At 27.5% G+C, this 19,073-nt stretch overlaps 1 long non-coding RNA gene across 1 annotated transcript; it reads left to right on the top strand.

Moving 5' to 3' along the window:
- Nucleotides 1-4,155: 4,155 nt before the first annotated feature.
- LOC129966873 (uncharacterized) lies at nt 4,156-13,701 on the top strand. The gene is made up of 3 exons (XR_008784305.1): nt 4,156-4,268; nt 5,286-5,385; nt 13,487-13,701. It is a non-coding gene; the product is annotated as an uncharacterized LOC129966873 (long non-coding RNA).
- Nucleotides 13,702-19,073: the final 5,372 nt, after the last annotated feature.

The following is a 19,073-nucleotide window of genomic DNA, read 5'->3' as shown; positions in this document are numbered from 1 at the left end:
AATTTATTCAATAAAAAATATTTATATAATCTTAAAATTCAAAATTTTACCTCTTTAATAATATCAATTTCATTTCCGTGCATTTTTTCTTTCGATTTTTATTAATTTTCCAAAGTATAATAAATAATTGAATAGATGCAGACGATTTTGAAATTAGGAAATTTATCTGCGTTTTTAAAGAATTGTTGATAATCTCCTTTTAATTATAAAAAAAAAAAAAAAAACGTTTCAAAAGAGTAAAAGATTGTGGTTATTATAATATTTTATTCAAAAATAGTTTTTGCATGAAAAATATTAGGCATGAAAATATTTTAATCCCGGATATATCAGCTAGTAATAAGTTTAAAAAACGCATCTAAATTTTTGCTAAGCTAATAAGTAAACATCACCAAAAATTAATTATTAACAAATTGATTAAGTTAAAAATATGTTAAAATGTGAAACTGAACTGACAGCTTATTGAAAACGGGACCTCATAATATACATATATAAAGGGTAAGTCAGGATTAATAAATAGGTAGAATAGACAACTGTCTAAGGAGTGGGGGATTTTATTCGGAGGAGAAGGGTCTTCAAAATAATTTATTTTTGAGCTTTAAATTAATTTAGAAAGTTAATATTTGTTTAAATAATATCAAATCTCGTTTAAAATTTTAAACATTATTCTAACTAGTTAATCAGCTTTTGCAAGGTTTATTTTACGTTGTTTTATAATTTTAAAAAATGTAGCTTTATAATTAAAAAACATATCCGCTTTTATAATGAAACAATATCTCTAGATTATCTAAAAAAATTCATCATTTTTTCCCTTTTTATTACTTTGTTTAAAATTGCATTTGAATGTTGAGTTTTGAATTTTTCACAATCGAGATATTAAAACTCTTTCTTGGAAGTGATTTAAATTAAAAGTTGTTTCAGTTTGTCATAGTCTGCTACTTATAATTACTTAAATAGAAATTAAAATTCAAATCAATTAAAAAAATATCTGGTTTTGGAAGGTGGAAAGAAAATTAAGAGGATTCCGAGATTTGCACTGTTTTAAAGCTCTGAGAAGGTTTAACCCGCTCTGATATAGGGACACAAAATCCCTACACTCTTATTGGTTGATATGAAAACTAGTCAAAAATTTTCCGTTGCGTTATACGTATTCATCTTATAGGAGAGCTCATTTTAGAGAACACGCTATACTTACTGAGAATTCGGAATTCAGCCAAGCATTCAGCCATAAACAGGGGGTGGGGTTTGGGAAAGGAGAGATAAGATTATTTTGCTCTTTACTCTGACGATACGTTTCAGTGTCAATAAAAACTGTTGCTGTCTGCTATCAACTTTCTACACCGACTTGAAGTTGTAATAAATTTTCCTAAATATTTATCCTTGTGAGCAACGTGTAGAGAGAGAGTAAACCACTGTTGTTTATTGCTGTTCGTTAGTCAATTTTTTATATTTTGTTAATTATTTTCATCATATCGAAATATTTAGTGACTAATCGCAGTTCATAGAAAACATAGTATATTATCTGCTATTCAACATTTCAACATTTGCAAAACGTTTTTTTTTTTTTTCAATTAAATGCGAAATTAGAGTGATTTTTACTCGACTCTCATCCCATTTCTTTCTTCTTCCTTTTTTTTTTTTATTTACTTATTTGGAGCAAGGATATTGAAAGAATAAATATAAAGAATCTGCCTATAATTTTTCATACCTTAAGTTGAACATGTTGCATTCCTACAATCAATATATCATATTTATTCGAAATTCTCTATATAATTATCTCCAAGCAGTGAATACATTTATTAAATATATGCAATTATGTACTTGTCATATTCCTTAAAAAACATAATAAACTGCAGAAAATACAATTAAATTGAACTTTGTTTATCGCAACCATAATCAAATCGAATTACTAAAATCTCGGTTAATAAAGACTAAATTTTAAATCCTAATTTCTTTTCTTCCGACAAGGTTTTTCAATAATTATTGACTTTACATTATAAAAATAATTCAGCGAATACTTTTGCAGATTAACATTTTACTGAGTACCAAAATCAATCAGAAAGAAAAGGATGTGAGGATATTTTTGATTTCTGTTGTTTCCTTTGCATTCTCCCTTTGACTCTTTAAGAATATTTTTCCTCACTCAACAACGTAAAACTAATATTTTTGCAATGCCCTTTTGCTCATATCACATCAAAAAAAAAATTAAATCTGAAATATTTTTTTCGCATTGGCTATAAGTAATTCGATGTAAAAGTGTGTATGCAGTATGTAAATTTTATATTAAATGTTGATTCTTATTTGAATTAAAATAATTCTGGTAAATATTTTCACCAAAAAGTTGTTATCTATCTGTTATTAATTATTGTTCAGTGAAAATTGCTTGGTTGGTAAGAAAGAAAAGTGATGAGAAAAATATATTTGATTCTTTCAAATTAGTTGATTATTAAGAGTGACTAGATTTTTATTTTTCATTTTGCGCTTGAGAAATCTTTTTGTAATTTTCTGAGAATAAAGGTTAATGTCTAGTTAACAGAAAATAAATAAATACAACTTTTTTATTACAAATATGATTTGACTATAACCGAGTAACCAAGCTAACAAACTCTCTTACACAAATTTAAATTCTACCATCCTTGTTTGAGCTGCCGTGAAATATTAAAAATTTATTTTTATTTTCAATATTTGGAATTAGATTTTAATAGCATTTCATGGCTATAATACTCTATAGCCATCCCACATAAATAATTTGGGATTTATTCCAAAATGTTTTCCAAAATTTTAATATTTTTCAATATTTCTAAGACCTTTTTAAAAAATATGCATACTTTCTTGCACATTTTACAAAAGCATAATATACTACATAAAATTGGGTTTGGGTTTCCTTCGGATAAAGATATTTATTTTTTTTTAAATTTTTGTATTGTTAAACACACAAAAAATAATCTTAAAAATTCATTAATTTTAATTTTGTAATAAAAATAAATTATAGACACCTTAGAGCTAATTCCATATACAATTCCACGAAATTTGTATTTCATGGAATTCATGAAAAATTTAGTACCCATAAGCTCAACTAATGAACAAAAATACAATATGAAGAGATATCATTTCAAAGCCTTCATTTCTCCAATTACATAGAAAAATTCCATAGAATAGTCTTAACTTTTATAAAATCTTGATCAGCTTATTTTAAATTACTTCCATTAAATATTGCAAAAATTTGGGACATTAAATCTCATATTTATATAGTGAATGTATGAAAGTAAAATAAATCAATGGAAGATCAATATGTCATAAATTTCAATTTTAACGATTATATATATTCTATAACGATTATATATATTCTATAACGATTATATATATTCTATAACGATTATATATATTCAATATAACGATTATATATATTCTATAACGATTATATATATTCAATATAACGATTATATATATCACATTCTTGTTTCTATTATTTTAAAAGCCTTAGATATAAGTTCATCCAAAAAAAAGACATCTTAATTTAAAACTTTCATTTTTATAAAGAAGAGCATTTCTTACGCAGGATCTATCAAAATTTAAGAATCGGATTCCTGAACAAATACCTTAAATAATTTCAATAATAATTGTATCTTGAAATTCACTATCTGTCTAGCTCTTTTCTATTCGACGATCTGAAAAGTGAGTGTTGCATCATTCTTTATGATCATTCTTATCAAATGACTTAATTAAAAAATACAGATGCAACTCTGCAATTTTACAGATGTATTTAAAATAATTCAAGCAATCACATAAACTAATAAAAACATCTAAATATTTCGATGATTTGGAGAGGGAGGGGTGTATGTAACTTTAAAATTCAATTTTAAAGCAATTTGATTTTTTTAAATTGTATTTTTGATATGACTCAGTTATTTGGTTAACAATAATGGATGGCTAGAAATAATTTAAAAAATCAACTTTCTGTAAAAATTTTTTATTTTTGTTCCATTTTATTTCGTTTAGTGAACCGCAAATAGAACTGCTAAGGGCCTCATGCGACCCCGGGTCTTTATATGTTTGCGGTAAAACATCTAACTATAGAGGAATGTCACGCAACAGCCATTTCCCATTTTCTAGAACTTTTTTAAGTGTTTCACTCAATCTTTTTAGATAAGCTGCCATTACAGATATAGGAGTTGTGTCATGAACTACCATTTGGAAATGTCCATATGTGAATTGACGTCAAATACCACATACACGTGTACAAGAATTTCACCTTTAATTTCCTCTTTAATGTATGTATGCGATAAATTTTATTTTTCTAGCCGAGTTGTTCAGAATTTTAATGAATTCCGTTTTAATTTTATTCCTTGTTTTAATCAGATTTAATTCCGAGTATTTTTAATATGTTTGTAACTAATAAGATATAATATGAAATTCCATTTAAATAAATATTTCCTTTTTTTTTTTCTTCTTTTTTTTTTCTTCTTTGCAGTCCAGGTGTTTTTATTAGATTCGAGTTTTCTTTTTCATATACTAAGTGATAAATACTTTCGGACGTATATTTTCGATCCTTTCTGCCTATGTTAATTACATTAAAAGTGAAGATATTTCATTGAAAAAATTCCTAAAATTTTAAAGGAGGAAAAAAAACTTTTACTAAGAATTTTTTTTCATATTTTAATTGAGTTTCATAATTTAATAACAGACAATTTTATTTAGAAAACTGTGTGTCACACAAATTGCTATTTATTCAATAAACATGAAGAGTTTTATTAAATAAAGTAAAATAAGAAATTTTACGATGAAATAAATGACAAAAATTTATAGTAATGGAGATAATTCGATCCCACTGCAATTAGTTTGCAGCATGCATGCGTAAGATAAGTAACAGTCCATTTTTTACCTGATTTTGTATAAATGCTGCAACATGTCTGTCAATCATCAGAGCAGAACCTCCCAAATTTTGTTCTATTGAATTCAATAAACTTTTTTATATCAAAATTATACACTCAAATAATATGCAACAATTTGAATTAAAAAATCATTAACATTGTTCATAATTCTTCTAACATTTAAAAAATATATGAAAAGCTTGTTATTATTTATACAATTTCACCATGTACCATGTACGAAAACTGATGATTCATAGTTTCCACAGATGGTTTTTTTTTTTTTCCAATTTTATTAAACATTTAAAATTCTGTTTTTCAAAATAATTCTGATGTAAAATAATTCATTGCTGTTTACCGAATAATATTTTTAAATCGAATACCTTTTTATTTATATTTCATTTTTCTGCTTTTTCCCAGTTTCTGGAGAGAGGACAAAAATTTTTCGGAACGAAGCGAGCTAGCTAAAGAATGATCAAAAGTCTGTTCTGTGCGAAAGTTTTTTTCTGCGACTAAATGGGTAACTCAATTTACATTTCATAAAGGTAATTAGAAATTCAACGTACAAAGTATACATAAAAATAGAAAGCACGAAGTCAAGATAGAATTTCTTGAAATGTATGGCCAGAAACTCTATCATGATGAACTAAGAGGCACTCGAAGATGCAAATTACAGTATGTCCATTTTCAAAATTGCTCCAAGTTAGCTCATTATTGTTCAAATTTTAAGCTTATGTGTGATTCATGGCAGTAACAACTAATTTAGAAAATAGCCATCATTTCATGGAAGCGTTGAAAAATTTTGCGATTTTGAATATATATATATATATATATATATATATATATATATATATATATATATAACACTTTTTCGTGCACTAAAAATTAAAATTTTTTAAAGTTTTAATTAATTTTTTACTTTTTAGTCAATTTATTATTTATTATTGTAAATATCATAGAATCTTGAAATTATTTTTCTCTCATTTTCATTATTATTGAAGTTATGAAATTATTCATTAAATGAAGACTTAAACTTATTCATTATTACAAAAATCAAAACTTAATTAAATCTATAAATAAACGGATAATAAAGTTTTTTTAAAGAAAAAATAGGCCTACACACACATTCATCTTTATTATAAGTAGAGATGAAATTGCGCAAAAAACGGTAAAATACTTAACTATACTATATCAACAGAAAGAGTAATTTAAAAATATTCCGAGTTCTTTATCCATGACATGACTGTTTCAGTATTCCATCTGCTTTTACCTTGTGTTTAGCTTTTATAGATGAATCAGCCAAGAAACAGAAAAGATGAAGACAAATAAATCCATGTTATGATGAATCTTCATTATATCAGATTTCCGGGAGGAAAATATTTTTTTTAGATTACGCATGCGCGTCGGTCGGTTGATCTGCTTGTAAATAGACTGGCTAAAAAACGGAAGGAGATAGACGAATGGAATTCGGCGAAATATTTAAAATTTCTGCATCAAATTTTAGATGAAATCTGCTAAAGCAAATTCTACCTATTTAACAAACCTATGTATGTAAAAATGTAACTGAAAATGATCAAGCCACATGGATTAGAGTTGGCATATGATTTTATCACCGGGATTTCATATCCATGCTCTCCGTCTTTCTAACAACTCCGTCAACTGATTGATTGTCTATTCCTATCTATGTAAACATAATAAATTAAAGAAGTAACTAGATAATTACATCAAGTCTAATATGAAATCTTTATACAAAATATGTAAATCGGTATCAGATTTTGGAATCAACATGTTAGCGAAAAGATATACAAGACACATACTAGATTACCATCAATACGTGAATGAAGGTAAAGACAAAAATTTCCATGTTGTGGAAGTGCATAAGAAAATTGAGAGAAAAACTATCTAGCTAGATTTATTTTTTTATAAGAGTCAAAAAAGAACTTTTTTTTAAAGAAATCTTATTTTTTAAATTTCAAAAAGTTTATGCGTTTATTATTTAAAGAGGTGGAGAGAAAGGGAGAAAAAACTTTTTAAAAATAGAATTTTACATTTTTTAATGGATTTATGAAACGATGCAAAATAGCAAATGTTTGAAATAACTGTCTATCCAGCAAAATCAGTCAGCTGCGTAGTGTTACTGACGAAATATGGAGTCAGAAATATGCTTTATAAGCAGCTACGTCGTTTCAAAAAGAAAAAAAGGAAAAAGAAATGGACAGAGAAAACGGAGGGCGCGGATATAAAAGAATCTTGTTTGGAAGCGATCCAACGGAATAAGAAATGTTTTTCGGAATTATCTTTCTGAATTTTTTAGAATTCAATGTTATCACTCGGATAAAAGCTTTTCTTATAAAAAGCATTACTGCATTTGCGTCTTTTAAGTATTTTTCTTATCTTCGTGTACAAAGGGCATAACTCTGGAACTGTACATCAAGTACCTTTTTTTTATTATTATTGTTATTATTTGCATTCTTTTTCGGTTGTAGTATTTAAGTCTGTTTCGTTTTTCTCTTGAAAATTTCTTTAAAAAGTAAAAATAGGTTCTCATTAAGCTTAGCATTCAATCTCGATAACTGTGAAGATATTTCTGAAGTGAGTCTTAAAAGAAATTGTTTTAAAATGCTGTGAGAGAATTTTAATATTAATCTTTTACTACATTTTTTAAATTATATGAATTATTGATATATGTTTTCTAGATTAGATTGTTAGCTTCTGATGAATCTCTATGCTTTAGATTTCCCGAACTGGAAAACGGAAGGGGATTTTTTTTTTTTTTTTAATTATGTCTGCCTGTCTGTTAGTACATGCATATATGAGTACAACAAACTAAAAAAAAGCATCTAACAAGATGGTTGAAATTTGCATATCGTTTTATAAATAAAATGGTTGATCTTCATCAATAAAATAAAAGAAAGATATATGTTTCTAAAAAAGCATCCTTCATTTTCCAACCTGAGCTATGAAATTCCTCAAGTTTGCAATGTAATCGTTAATTGGAAATTTGTTCTGCATAAATATCAGAAGAAGAAAAATATTAAATTACCAGTGCAAATATAAAATTGTAAGAAACCTAATAGTCAGTTTATATTTAGGAATATAAGAGAATAAAGTAATGTAAAATGATAGAATGAACAAATAAAATATAAGTAAGTAAAGTAATTAAATTAAAGAAACAATACAATAAATAAGCAAATAAAGTGAAAAAAGATAAATAAATGAATAGAATGAGTGTAGAAATCGGTTCATTCTTTTATTTTTATCGTTAAAAATTTGTGATTTTTTTTTTTTTTTTTTTTCCAAAAAGCTAGAAAGATATTATCCTGCTTAAAAAATAGGAAGTGTCTTGATGAGCGTATGATGTATCCTGGGGAGAGAATAATGCATATTAAATTTTGAAAAAATAGAAATGAGTGTAATGCATAATTTTCTCTTGCGATGCCATTTTGATTACTAAAATGTTTCACTATATTACAAATAAATGCATTTTTTTAGTAGACTCATTACGTTATGGTAAAAATAGGTTAGTATAGTAGAAATGTATGATAAATAATCAGGAAAAAAAAAAGAAACGAAACAAGATAAATATAATAAACAAAAAAAGTATAAATTTGTCACAAACAAACAAACAAAAAAGAAACTGCATAAATATCTTTAAGTGTAAAATTTTAATTAAATGCTTTAACTTAAAGGGTTTTCAAATTACGTTGGTTAGCTAAAATTGACGATCTAATGGAAACATTCACTGTCTGTACTTTCACTCATCCAATTTGCCTTAGAGCATATAGTTGGAACCATGCCTTAGAAGAACAGTATTTCCATTGCAATTTCGCAATTACTAACAATCATTTATTTAATTTACATTGAACGTTAATTTTGAAGTGCTAATAGTGTCGGCTTAGAAGGTGCAGGGCCAATTGGAAACAATTTTTGTCAGTCTCATGCCACGATCAACTTGCTCAAAATTTGTGATACCATCATAAGAATATTACAACCAGTCTGCTATACACTTTAACCTCTGTGATTAAATGAAAAAAAAACAAAAACAATGTGTAAAATAAGTTATTAATCTGAACAGATATTTTAAATTTAAAAAAAAAAATTGAACACGAGTCAATCCACAAGTAATAAACAGAATATATATATCCCCTCTGAAAAGTAACATAGTTAATACGCACTTGTTTTAGTGATTTCAAAATAATTTTTTTAAAAAATTCTTAAGTTTTTATTTATTTATTTTTAGAAGGAAGAAATTGGATTTTAAATGTTGTGAACTAGTCATCAGTTCAGGATTTTTAAAATTACTCAGCGTACATAAAATATACATCTATAAAATCATTATTCCTTTTCAAATGAAAGACTTTTTTTTTTTTTGTCTGCGGAAGTTTTAAAAAATTTATCTAAATTTAAACTCTAATCAATTCGAGATTCAATAGATATAAGTGCCAAATTGTTCAAATGTCCAAGTGTGAAATAAGTACGTTTTGTGTCTTAGATGAATTTTAATTAATTTCAATTTTCTTCTGTAAATTCAGAAGCAACAGTCTTTGGGATTGCTACATTTCTTTTAATATTAATGTAAATATGCATACAGGTAACAAGAAATTTTACTAGCATTTCAAAGCTTTAATGGTACTTCTATCTCTGCTTTTTGTCTCTTCTCCCTTTTTGGATTACGTGTTTAAATAGAATAAAAGCATATATTTTTGTTTTTTTAATGAAATCTGAAATAAATTTCCATTATACTTTGCACAGGGCTCAGCTGAGAATAATTGGTTCATTCAACTAAAGAGCAGCCCTATAAAAACTTTACATTAAATTAGAAGCATTTTTTTTTCAGTAGTAAAACCGAATAACATTGTATTATTTCAGTTAAATTAGCTCCAGTTTGGCCAACGTGGAGCTAAATTTTCTTTCATAAAATAATTTTATAACCAGTTTGCCAATAAAAAGTAAGAACTTCCCGAAATTCACGAAGTTTTTCTTGGAAAAAAAGTATACCTTTTATATACTGTTTTAAGAAAGGCAGTTGTATAAGCACGTTGTATACTTCCGGGTAGTTATTCACACGGATATAATGAGACGTATTTCCTCGTATTTACATCCACAAGTAAATAGTTAGTACTTTTATATTGCTTAGAATTCCCAGTAAAGTTAATAGGTGGAAAATCTGTGCTTTTCACTTTTAGCACGTTTGAAAATTATTGAAATGAGCAGAAATTATTTATTTATTTTTATTGAAGACAGTGCATAGAAGTAAAATCCTCGATTGAATTAAGGATCTTTAAAAAAATGATTCTTTTACAATCACAGACGCCCTTTAACTAATAAAGACAATTTTTTTTTTTTTTTGTTCAGACTTAGAATTTAAAAAAAAAATGTATTTGAATTATAGCCCACAAATTAATATTATATCGTGGTTTAATTATATCCCATATTAATTTAATATCAGTATCAATGAGGATTCTTTTTCACCCTTTCCATTGTACTTATAATCTAGCATGAACCACCCGCGTAAGAGTACATGAGATTTTACTGTATTGCTAGGACTCTTTGACAGGATTTTAAAATGACGTCCAGCGAGCTGCAGCCAATTTAGGTAATCAAGGCGGGCGGCAGTTTATTTACTGCATCGGCGCCCGGAGACACAAGAGGCCCACAGTGCTCATGACGTCATGCCGCTGATATTCGAGTCGTACTCCCGCAGCGAGCCTCGTGCCTGTACACTGCCCCGAGTACTTGACGCCATCTTAGGCCGCGCTGGGGGGATGCCTCAATATTGATGCACGATCCGGTACTAGGTAGGCCTAGCTTAAATGCAAAGCGGGGGCGTTTTGCTTTAGCCTTTGAAGGTCGATATTTATAGCAAAAGGATCTTGGAAAATACCTTGAGGGCTTTTTTCAGTACTTCTATGCTTCAGTTGCTCAAATTTTTTAAAATAATCATTTGGTAAGTTGAATAAAAAGTACATTGGAAAATTCAAATTTTAACTTCCCAGAATTCAATAGAATGGTAAAGTCGCGCATTGATAAATTCATAGTATTTTATCTTTAAAAAATATTGTCTAAGCTTTAAAAGAAAGAGAGAGAAACAAGAGACAAATTTTAGCTCTAAAAATACGGAAGTTTAATTTTTTGTTTATTTTTCACTAAAATTACCTTGTAAAATCGAAAGTTCTGGGCCTTAAAAAAAATGCCCGAAAAACGTATATCAAAACTGCCTTAAATATGCTTTATACTTTTCCTTCAATTTTTTTATATTAATGTGATAGCCAATATTTTATTTATTCATTTATCAATAATAATTATGAAAATATGATGAAAACAAAAGAAATATAAATTTGATTGTTTGTCTTTCATTCTGACAGTTTATCATGATTGTCAGAACGAAAGATAAATTTATTTCAAAACAGAATATATGGAAATTTCAAATGCAATATCTATATATAATATTGAAATATATAATAATGATATAATATTGAAATACCATACCTTATATAATATTGAAATATATTAATTTCAAATGGAATGTTTATGGAAGGGAATAAGGATATTTCAAAAGAGAAAATATGCTATATATTTCAAAAGGGATTTGGTTGCTCAGAGTAAAGAATTTCACTGATGACACTTTTTTAAAATTTCTCTGAATGCATTTAAAAAAGCATTTTTTCACCTTTTCTTTCCATTGTAAATTTTAAACTGAACCATTATAATTGATTTAGGGAGATTTTATATTAATTTTACTTAATTTATGAAATTGCTGCACATTATAATTCTCAAAAATTATTCAATTAAAGATAAAATGTATCTTAAAATGAAGCTATAAAATATTTCATAGAAAAATTTTGACAGAAATGACATCTGGATACTGCTTAATTCCTTCAAAATGAGATTAAATCATGACGGATAATCGATGCTGCAAGAAATATAAATATCTTTTTAACAAATAGACCTCATTTTCTTAAAAAATAAGCTTCGTTATCAAACATGCTTATTGATTTTTATTCATTGTACAGTAATTATTTAACTTTTAATATTTTATTTAAGATAAGAAATCTCATTATTTGAGGAACAGCTTTTTGATCTTTTTCCACTTTTTATCACTTTTGGGGAAGTAAATGAATTTTGTCATAATTCATAAATATTAAAAGAAAAGAAAAAATCTTGATTAATAAATATTAAATATTTCTTTTTTTATATAAACAAAAAAAATCAATAAAACGTGCATAAATTACTTCAACATGTGAGAAAAAATTCATTTAAACCAGCATTAAGTTGATTTAAATATTTATTATTTTTTAAATGTAGTTTTATCTCTACAGTTCGCTTTCACCTACGAATAAACTTTTATTGTTGCCACAAACTATTTATTAAAATGATAATTTAAAGATATGCAAAAAAAAAAAAAAAATCACGTACAAGAAAAAGTAAATAAAATCAAATAATTGTTTGAAAAAAAAATCATTTGATATTATCTACATGATTTAATTTTCAGCAATTGAAAAAGACATTCATTTAGAAATAATTTTTTATGAATTTTAAATTAAATATTTTGTGTCAAAATAATTTGTTCACCTATTTTAGAGAATAAATATTGATAAATCTAAAGAAAAAAATTGTCACAATTTGTTTTGGATTGCTATCCATGGCTTAGTAAACTATTTGAAGAATATAAGAATTAAGAACGTACGTTAAAATAGTCATACAAAACATTTAAGTATTTAAAAAGCGTTTGATAAAACATTCGATTACGTTATAAATAAAATAGTTTCTCTCTTTAAAACCATCAGACACTATCTTTATTTTTATCTGACTCAAATATTCTGATTTCATAAAGCAAAAAAAAAAAAAAAAAAAAAAAAAATGACAGATAAAATGCTCTTGAATTGCTTATAAATTTTGATTGTTTTATTACTGTTGCAGGTTATAAATTAGTAAGATTTTATCTAGTTGATGCAAATGAAAAATATTCAGACAATAGAAAAAACAAACATAAAATATATCATGATAATGGCGGTCATATGCTGATGATAACAACTGATATTTCAGAAAATGATTTGTTTTATAATATTGCGAACTTACTGATGGCATGTAAGAACAATGCATTTATTTCCATTTACTTGATCAGCAATTTATTAATAAATAATGCATAAATTATTCCAAACTCCATTTTCAAAAAATAGATTAGTTAATTAATTAAAAACTACAAATTCATAATTTAAAAAATAGTTAATTTATTTATTGTATTTTAAAATTATTTTGAATTTAAAATGACTCAACTTTGATTTTATGCTCAATAAGAATGGAAGCTGACCTTGAGTTTGAAAATGTTCCGATAAGCTTCCAAAATAAAATCAAATATTGTACATAATAGAAACGGTAAAAAAAAAAAAAAAAAAATCAGTAAGTTTTATTATCTCTTCAAAACAAAGTTAGGTATACAACAAAGATAAATGCAGTTTCTGTTAGATGAGTAAAATTTACTTTTTCTGAACGAGTTAAAAATATGCAAGTCAGACGCCAGATTTGAAATCATTTTCATTTGTTTGCATTGGAAAACTTGTTATACGTGTAACGTTAATAATCTCTATATGTACATTAAAATGAATATTTATCTTTTACAGAAATCTACTTCTTTTGTCCAGTCTTGATGAAATCTGGCACGTGTATTCATCAGGATCAAAGGAGGGTCACTACCAACATTTCAAAGTCCAAAAATGTATTTAAAATAACAAATTTTTGGTGTGTTTTTTTTTCAACTTTATTTTTTGAAAATATTATCTCATAGAAATAATTCTAAAACTTCAAAAAAATATGTTTTTAATGATTACAATTTTAATTCTGTAAACTTTTTTCTTCAATGTTAATAAATTTAAAAAAATTAATTTTATTCACAATCTTTTGTAATATTTTATTATTATGATAATATACTATATGATATTATATTCGTGATATATCGAATCATTCCATAGCGTGCTTTTATTAGTGTTAAAATAAAGTTAAAAAAAACTACTTTGTTTGGACAGTAATTCAGAAGTAGGATTTTTATTTCGTGATATATGTCTATGTTATCATTCATGAAAACCTTTATTAGATAGAACATGATTTTTTTCATGAAATAATTAGATATTCTATGAAATAAATTTAAAATCTAGGTATTCTATGAAATAAGTGAATTATACGATTTAACGTCCATATATATATAATTTTTAATTCACACTCGCAATCTTTTATAGTTGGCCGATGGCACTAAATTCATATTTTTTTCAATCTCATCAAATTTCAAGGCGAAATTTTAAATAAATATATTCTTTATTAATAGATAAATAACTAAGATGGTGAATATTCCAAGCAAATAAGTTGGCCCGCCCAAAACGGCTATTTTTCTATAAAATGTTACATTGTTATCTATACATATGTGTGCACGTGTGTAATTATTCTTAATTTAATTTAAATCCTATTTAGTTTCCTATTTTCTATTATCTTAAATTAGTTTACGTTACTTTATTCTAAAATTTTCTCTTATTTCCTGATCCAAATCTCACTTTTTTTATTTCATTATTACCACCATGCTTTCAAAAAACTGCTTTTTCTTTGCTTCTCACGCCACGAGCGAAAAGATAAAAATCCCTGACACCTACGCTGTTATTTTAAAGATACCTAAGATTCACTTGCCTAAGCTGACACGCGTCAAAAAAAAATTCCTATCAGAATCGCATAAGATCACTAACGGCAAAAATCCTATCACTTTCGCTCTTGTCTTCTGGTGCGAACATATGTGTTTTACTTTATTCTCTTCCTCAGTTGTGTGTGTGTGTGGGGGGGGATTGGAGGGTTGAATAATATTTTTTCGGTGTGAAATGTGATTGATAGGGAAATTCATTAGATTTATATTATTTAAGGAATGGTCACATTTAATGACTTTTATAGATTTGCTGAAACTCGCATAAATTTTTCTTATTTCAGTAGAAATGTTGTAGCATAAGATTTTTTTTTCTCCCTAAGTTAGGGCTAAAACGAATGTTATACCATGAAAGTATAAAAATGTTAATCTCTTCGTAATTCGTAACTATGGATAGTTCAAATATTATATAAAAATTCCCAATTCTCCATCTTATTGCGAACAGAAAAAAAAAAAGTTTTTTTTCTTAATCCTAGAAAAAAAGTACCCCCCCCCCACACACACACATAAAGCCAAAAGAAACTACGGATCTTAATTTTTAATATCTAGAAAACAAATGCAATTAAAATTCGTCTTTTAAGAAATTATATGTTGCATATAACTCATGCAGTAGGTTCTTTCGATATGCATGGCCCTTCGGATCTCCCGGTTTGAAATTATTCCATTTTGATTGTTCTTGAAGTAGTACCTTGATCAGCTCTCATCACTGAAAGAAATTTGGAGATTGTGTCTGGTAATAAAAGTTTGTCATGCAAACAGAAATATGGTGAAACGAATGATTTTCTATCAAATGACGGATGGCATATTGAATTAGAGATTATTCACTATACTATATAACAGGGGTGTTTGTGGGACCCCAAAAAATCCCCTGAAACTTTTACGGACTTACTACCGACATTTTGGAGTTACGAGAAGGGGGGGGGGAGAAATGAAAAATTACGATTATGAAGTATTGAATGACCTAATTATAAAAGTTTAATGAATTACTTTTTTTGCAAAATTAATAACCATTAATTTTGCAAAATTAAGACCTTTGAACCCAGGTCACGTGATCGCACATCTGGTCAAACGAAGTCTCTCCCTTTTTTTTCTGCCGCGCCTACTTGCCGAAAAGAATCCAGAAGAGAATGTCCGAGAACCGGGGGAATGAGTCATAACTCGCAATAAGGAAAGAACAAAAAAGAAGTTTTTTCCCCCTTTTCACGCATTATCACTGCCTTTGGAGAAAGAAAGGAAAAGTTTTCACCACACACACTGACCTTGCGTTTTCTGCTTTCAAAGCAAACAAAATTACCCAGATCAAAATAAATAATTCATTATTATTCCTACTTCCTTTTGAACGACGATCCCCGGAATTTCCGGGTATCAAAGTTCAAAATCCCCGGAATTCCGGGGTTTCCCCGGAGCACAAACACCCCTGATATAATGTAATAATTCAAACAATCGGTAATAACTATAGTAATAATTCAAACAATCGGAGAGTTAGGGCAAAAGTCGGCAAACTCTTTCAGTAACGAGCCATTATTGGAATTATATTGACCTAAGTAATACTTACGGGACCACATGAATTATAAAAGATACATTTTGAAGAACTGAGCCTATTTTTGCTTAAAAATATTGTGATAAAATGTACTAATATTTAATTATTTTATATCAATGTTATAATAATCATAATTACAGTTAGAAAAAATAATTATTAAAATGAAATATAATCAATTTTAAAACTTCTTGCATATAAGTTATCGCTTTCCTTTCATCAAACAGTATACTGGGATTCCAAATATTTTATAATATATTTATAACTTAGAAAAATAACAAAATTAAAATAATAAAAAAGAACAATTTGAGATAATATAATGAAATTTTTGTTGCACATGGGAATCTGGTGACGCAACATTTTCATTTGTTTTCATACGACTTCTAGTGAATGAGCGTGACCTTTCCTCTAATTATAATCTATTTTAATTTGAATTTTATTCTTTTAAGTGAATATTATTGACTAATTTAAAAAGAACTGCAATTAGACATTAAACGAGACGCAATGGCTTCCGGAGCAGAAATTTGTCTACATATTATGCTAATAATAAATTCTGGTTTCTGTATCATGAATAAACCTGTAAACAACTACAAAAAGATTTCATCCGAAGGCCATTTTTTGTAAATCACTATTTTTAAAATTTTTCATAGCTTTTAAATCATTATGTATTTAAAAATAGTATTTTCTTTCATTTGATTTTAGCTAAGAATATCAACTAAATTAAAGGGAAAAAAAGGAATAAAACATTGTTTTGTTTGCAACATTGTGCAATAATAATCCAAATACAACGCAACGACCTACTCTAAAGCCATTCAATAAAATAAATGCAATCAGAATGTACGTTTTGCAAGACATTTTTCATTCTTACAAAAAGGTTTGCATTCTGTTTCTGAGTTTGCTCTCACATTTCTAGCAGATCTCTTGCAAGAATTTAAGCAATTATGGCACTAAATAATTGAAGTAAAATCAACACTTTGAGTAAGCAATTTTCTGTAATGTCAACTCAAAACTTGATGGTAGATTTCTAAGATGCTCAGAGGAGGAAATATCATGTAACAACTGAATTCAAAATGAGAAATAATTACTACGAGTCCGAAAAGAAGAAACTTTTGGTATTTTAACTCCGCTACATTTCATTCTGGGAGGCACAATTTATACAGATAAAAAGCGGTAAAAAAAATACATCAGTCAGTCTACATCAGGTGTAAAACAGAGCGAAATCTTTCCTTCAGTGATTTTGCACGTGTCGATTTAGGAAAGGGAATCTTAGATGTCTTTGAAACGATTTTGTAAGTATTAGGGATTTTTATTCCTTCGCTCGGAGCGTGTGAAAATGCTGAAGTGAGCAGTTTCATAGAGTGCGTGTATGAAATAAAAAAAAGTGGAATTGAATCAGGAAATAAGAGAACATTTTAGAATGAAGTTAATATGGGCTAAATTAAGATAAAAATTATGAAATTAATTGGGATATACATTAGATTTATATATATATATCTTCGGAACACGGTCAGTGTGATTTAAATGAACGAGTACGGATATTTTTCAACGAAAATCCTTCATTTTTATCATCTCTTCTACAGAGGTCGTACTCCGTAGCTTGATATTATCTCCAACAAAAGTAAAGGCTGGGTCGATTGCCCTTCCCACCTGAAATCTCACACAAGGGGAAAACGACATCCCTAGAAAACCGATCAAAAATTATAGCATTGCTGCCCCACACCTGCAATTCAAGTCATTCCCTCAGAAAGATACTTCCCCATCCAAGAATTTCATTGCTATCATTCCGCTCACTCTGGGTCACATATTGGGAGAACAAGTGTGAAAAACCATACTGACACGTGATAAAAGGGGCTAAATATATATCCATAAATGTGATACACTTCCTTGTCTAGGTGTCTGAGGCTCAGTGAATAATCATAGCCATGCTAGTTACATGGAAACTAAGAGTAGAATTATAACCATTATTACTGGCCATGGGCATTCGGATCATTTCTCCCAACGAAAATATGTTTCATCAACGGAATGGAGGCAACTCACCCCCATACCATTGTAACAACCTGAGCAGAATCTAGATCTCGCTTACTTATCCAATTTCCTATCTCGAAGAAGCATTGCATTGTTTAAGATAATTACAACAATACTCTGAATCACTTGGAATTATGGCGGATTATCTCTCTTCGATAATTTTTCAGTTTTTAGAAATTGGATTCCAGTTACACCGATTCTGTTGTAAAATATTTAGGATTTAAAATATTTCTGCATAACATGGTATTTTCTTTAACCTTTTAAAACTAATGTAATTTCGTTTTTGAAGTTCTATTAAAATTATTTTGAATTTTTAAAAACATTTTAATGCTTTGAATCGTGAAATAATTGCATTAATTTTTTTTAACCAGCTGGATTATTTACTCTTATAATTTCCCAATATAACGCGATTTCTGTTTAACTCCGCCGTATAGAAAAAAAAAAAAATTTTTATGTAATTTAGATCTCTTTCCTTTGACAGAATGTTTCACAATTTGTAATTGATATAAAATTTTTGCATCAAAACCGTAAATCAAATTATATCCATTTAGCTCCATATAATTTTGAGTTATAACTTTTACATACAGCCAGATGAAAAGAAGTTAAGAAGTTGTAAAGTTGATCCAAAGTTTGATACTAATTCTAATTTTAAAAGTAGTAGTCCAAATTTCATTCATTTAGCTTACTTATTTTTGAATGGACAGGCGAATTTTGTTCTTGCTTTCTCATTGATAGTTTGTTGTCTTCTGATTAACTTTCTATTGACTGTTTACAATCAAAATTTGATACAGATATACGATTTTAGGGTACGAACGAAACGAACGAAATAACAAACGAAATTAGTCATATTGCTTGATCAATTCTTGAGTTGTAGTGCTCACCTGATGGACAGACATAATTAATCTTTCTGTTTCAGATAATTATAAAACATGGGTTTCGTCAAAATCTTGAGGTCAAATATTTTGAC

Source organism: Argiope bruennichi, chromosome 4, assembly GCF_947563725.1.
Source record: "Argiope bruennichi chromosome 4, qqArgBrue1.1, whole genome shotgun sequence".
Lineage (NCBI taxonomy): Eukaryota > Metazoa > Arthropoda > Arachnida > Araneae > Araneidae > Argiope > Argiope bruennichi.
The sequence above is the reverse complement of the archived record's forward strand: the minus strand, read 5'-3'. Positions and strand labels throughout refer to the sequence as shown.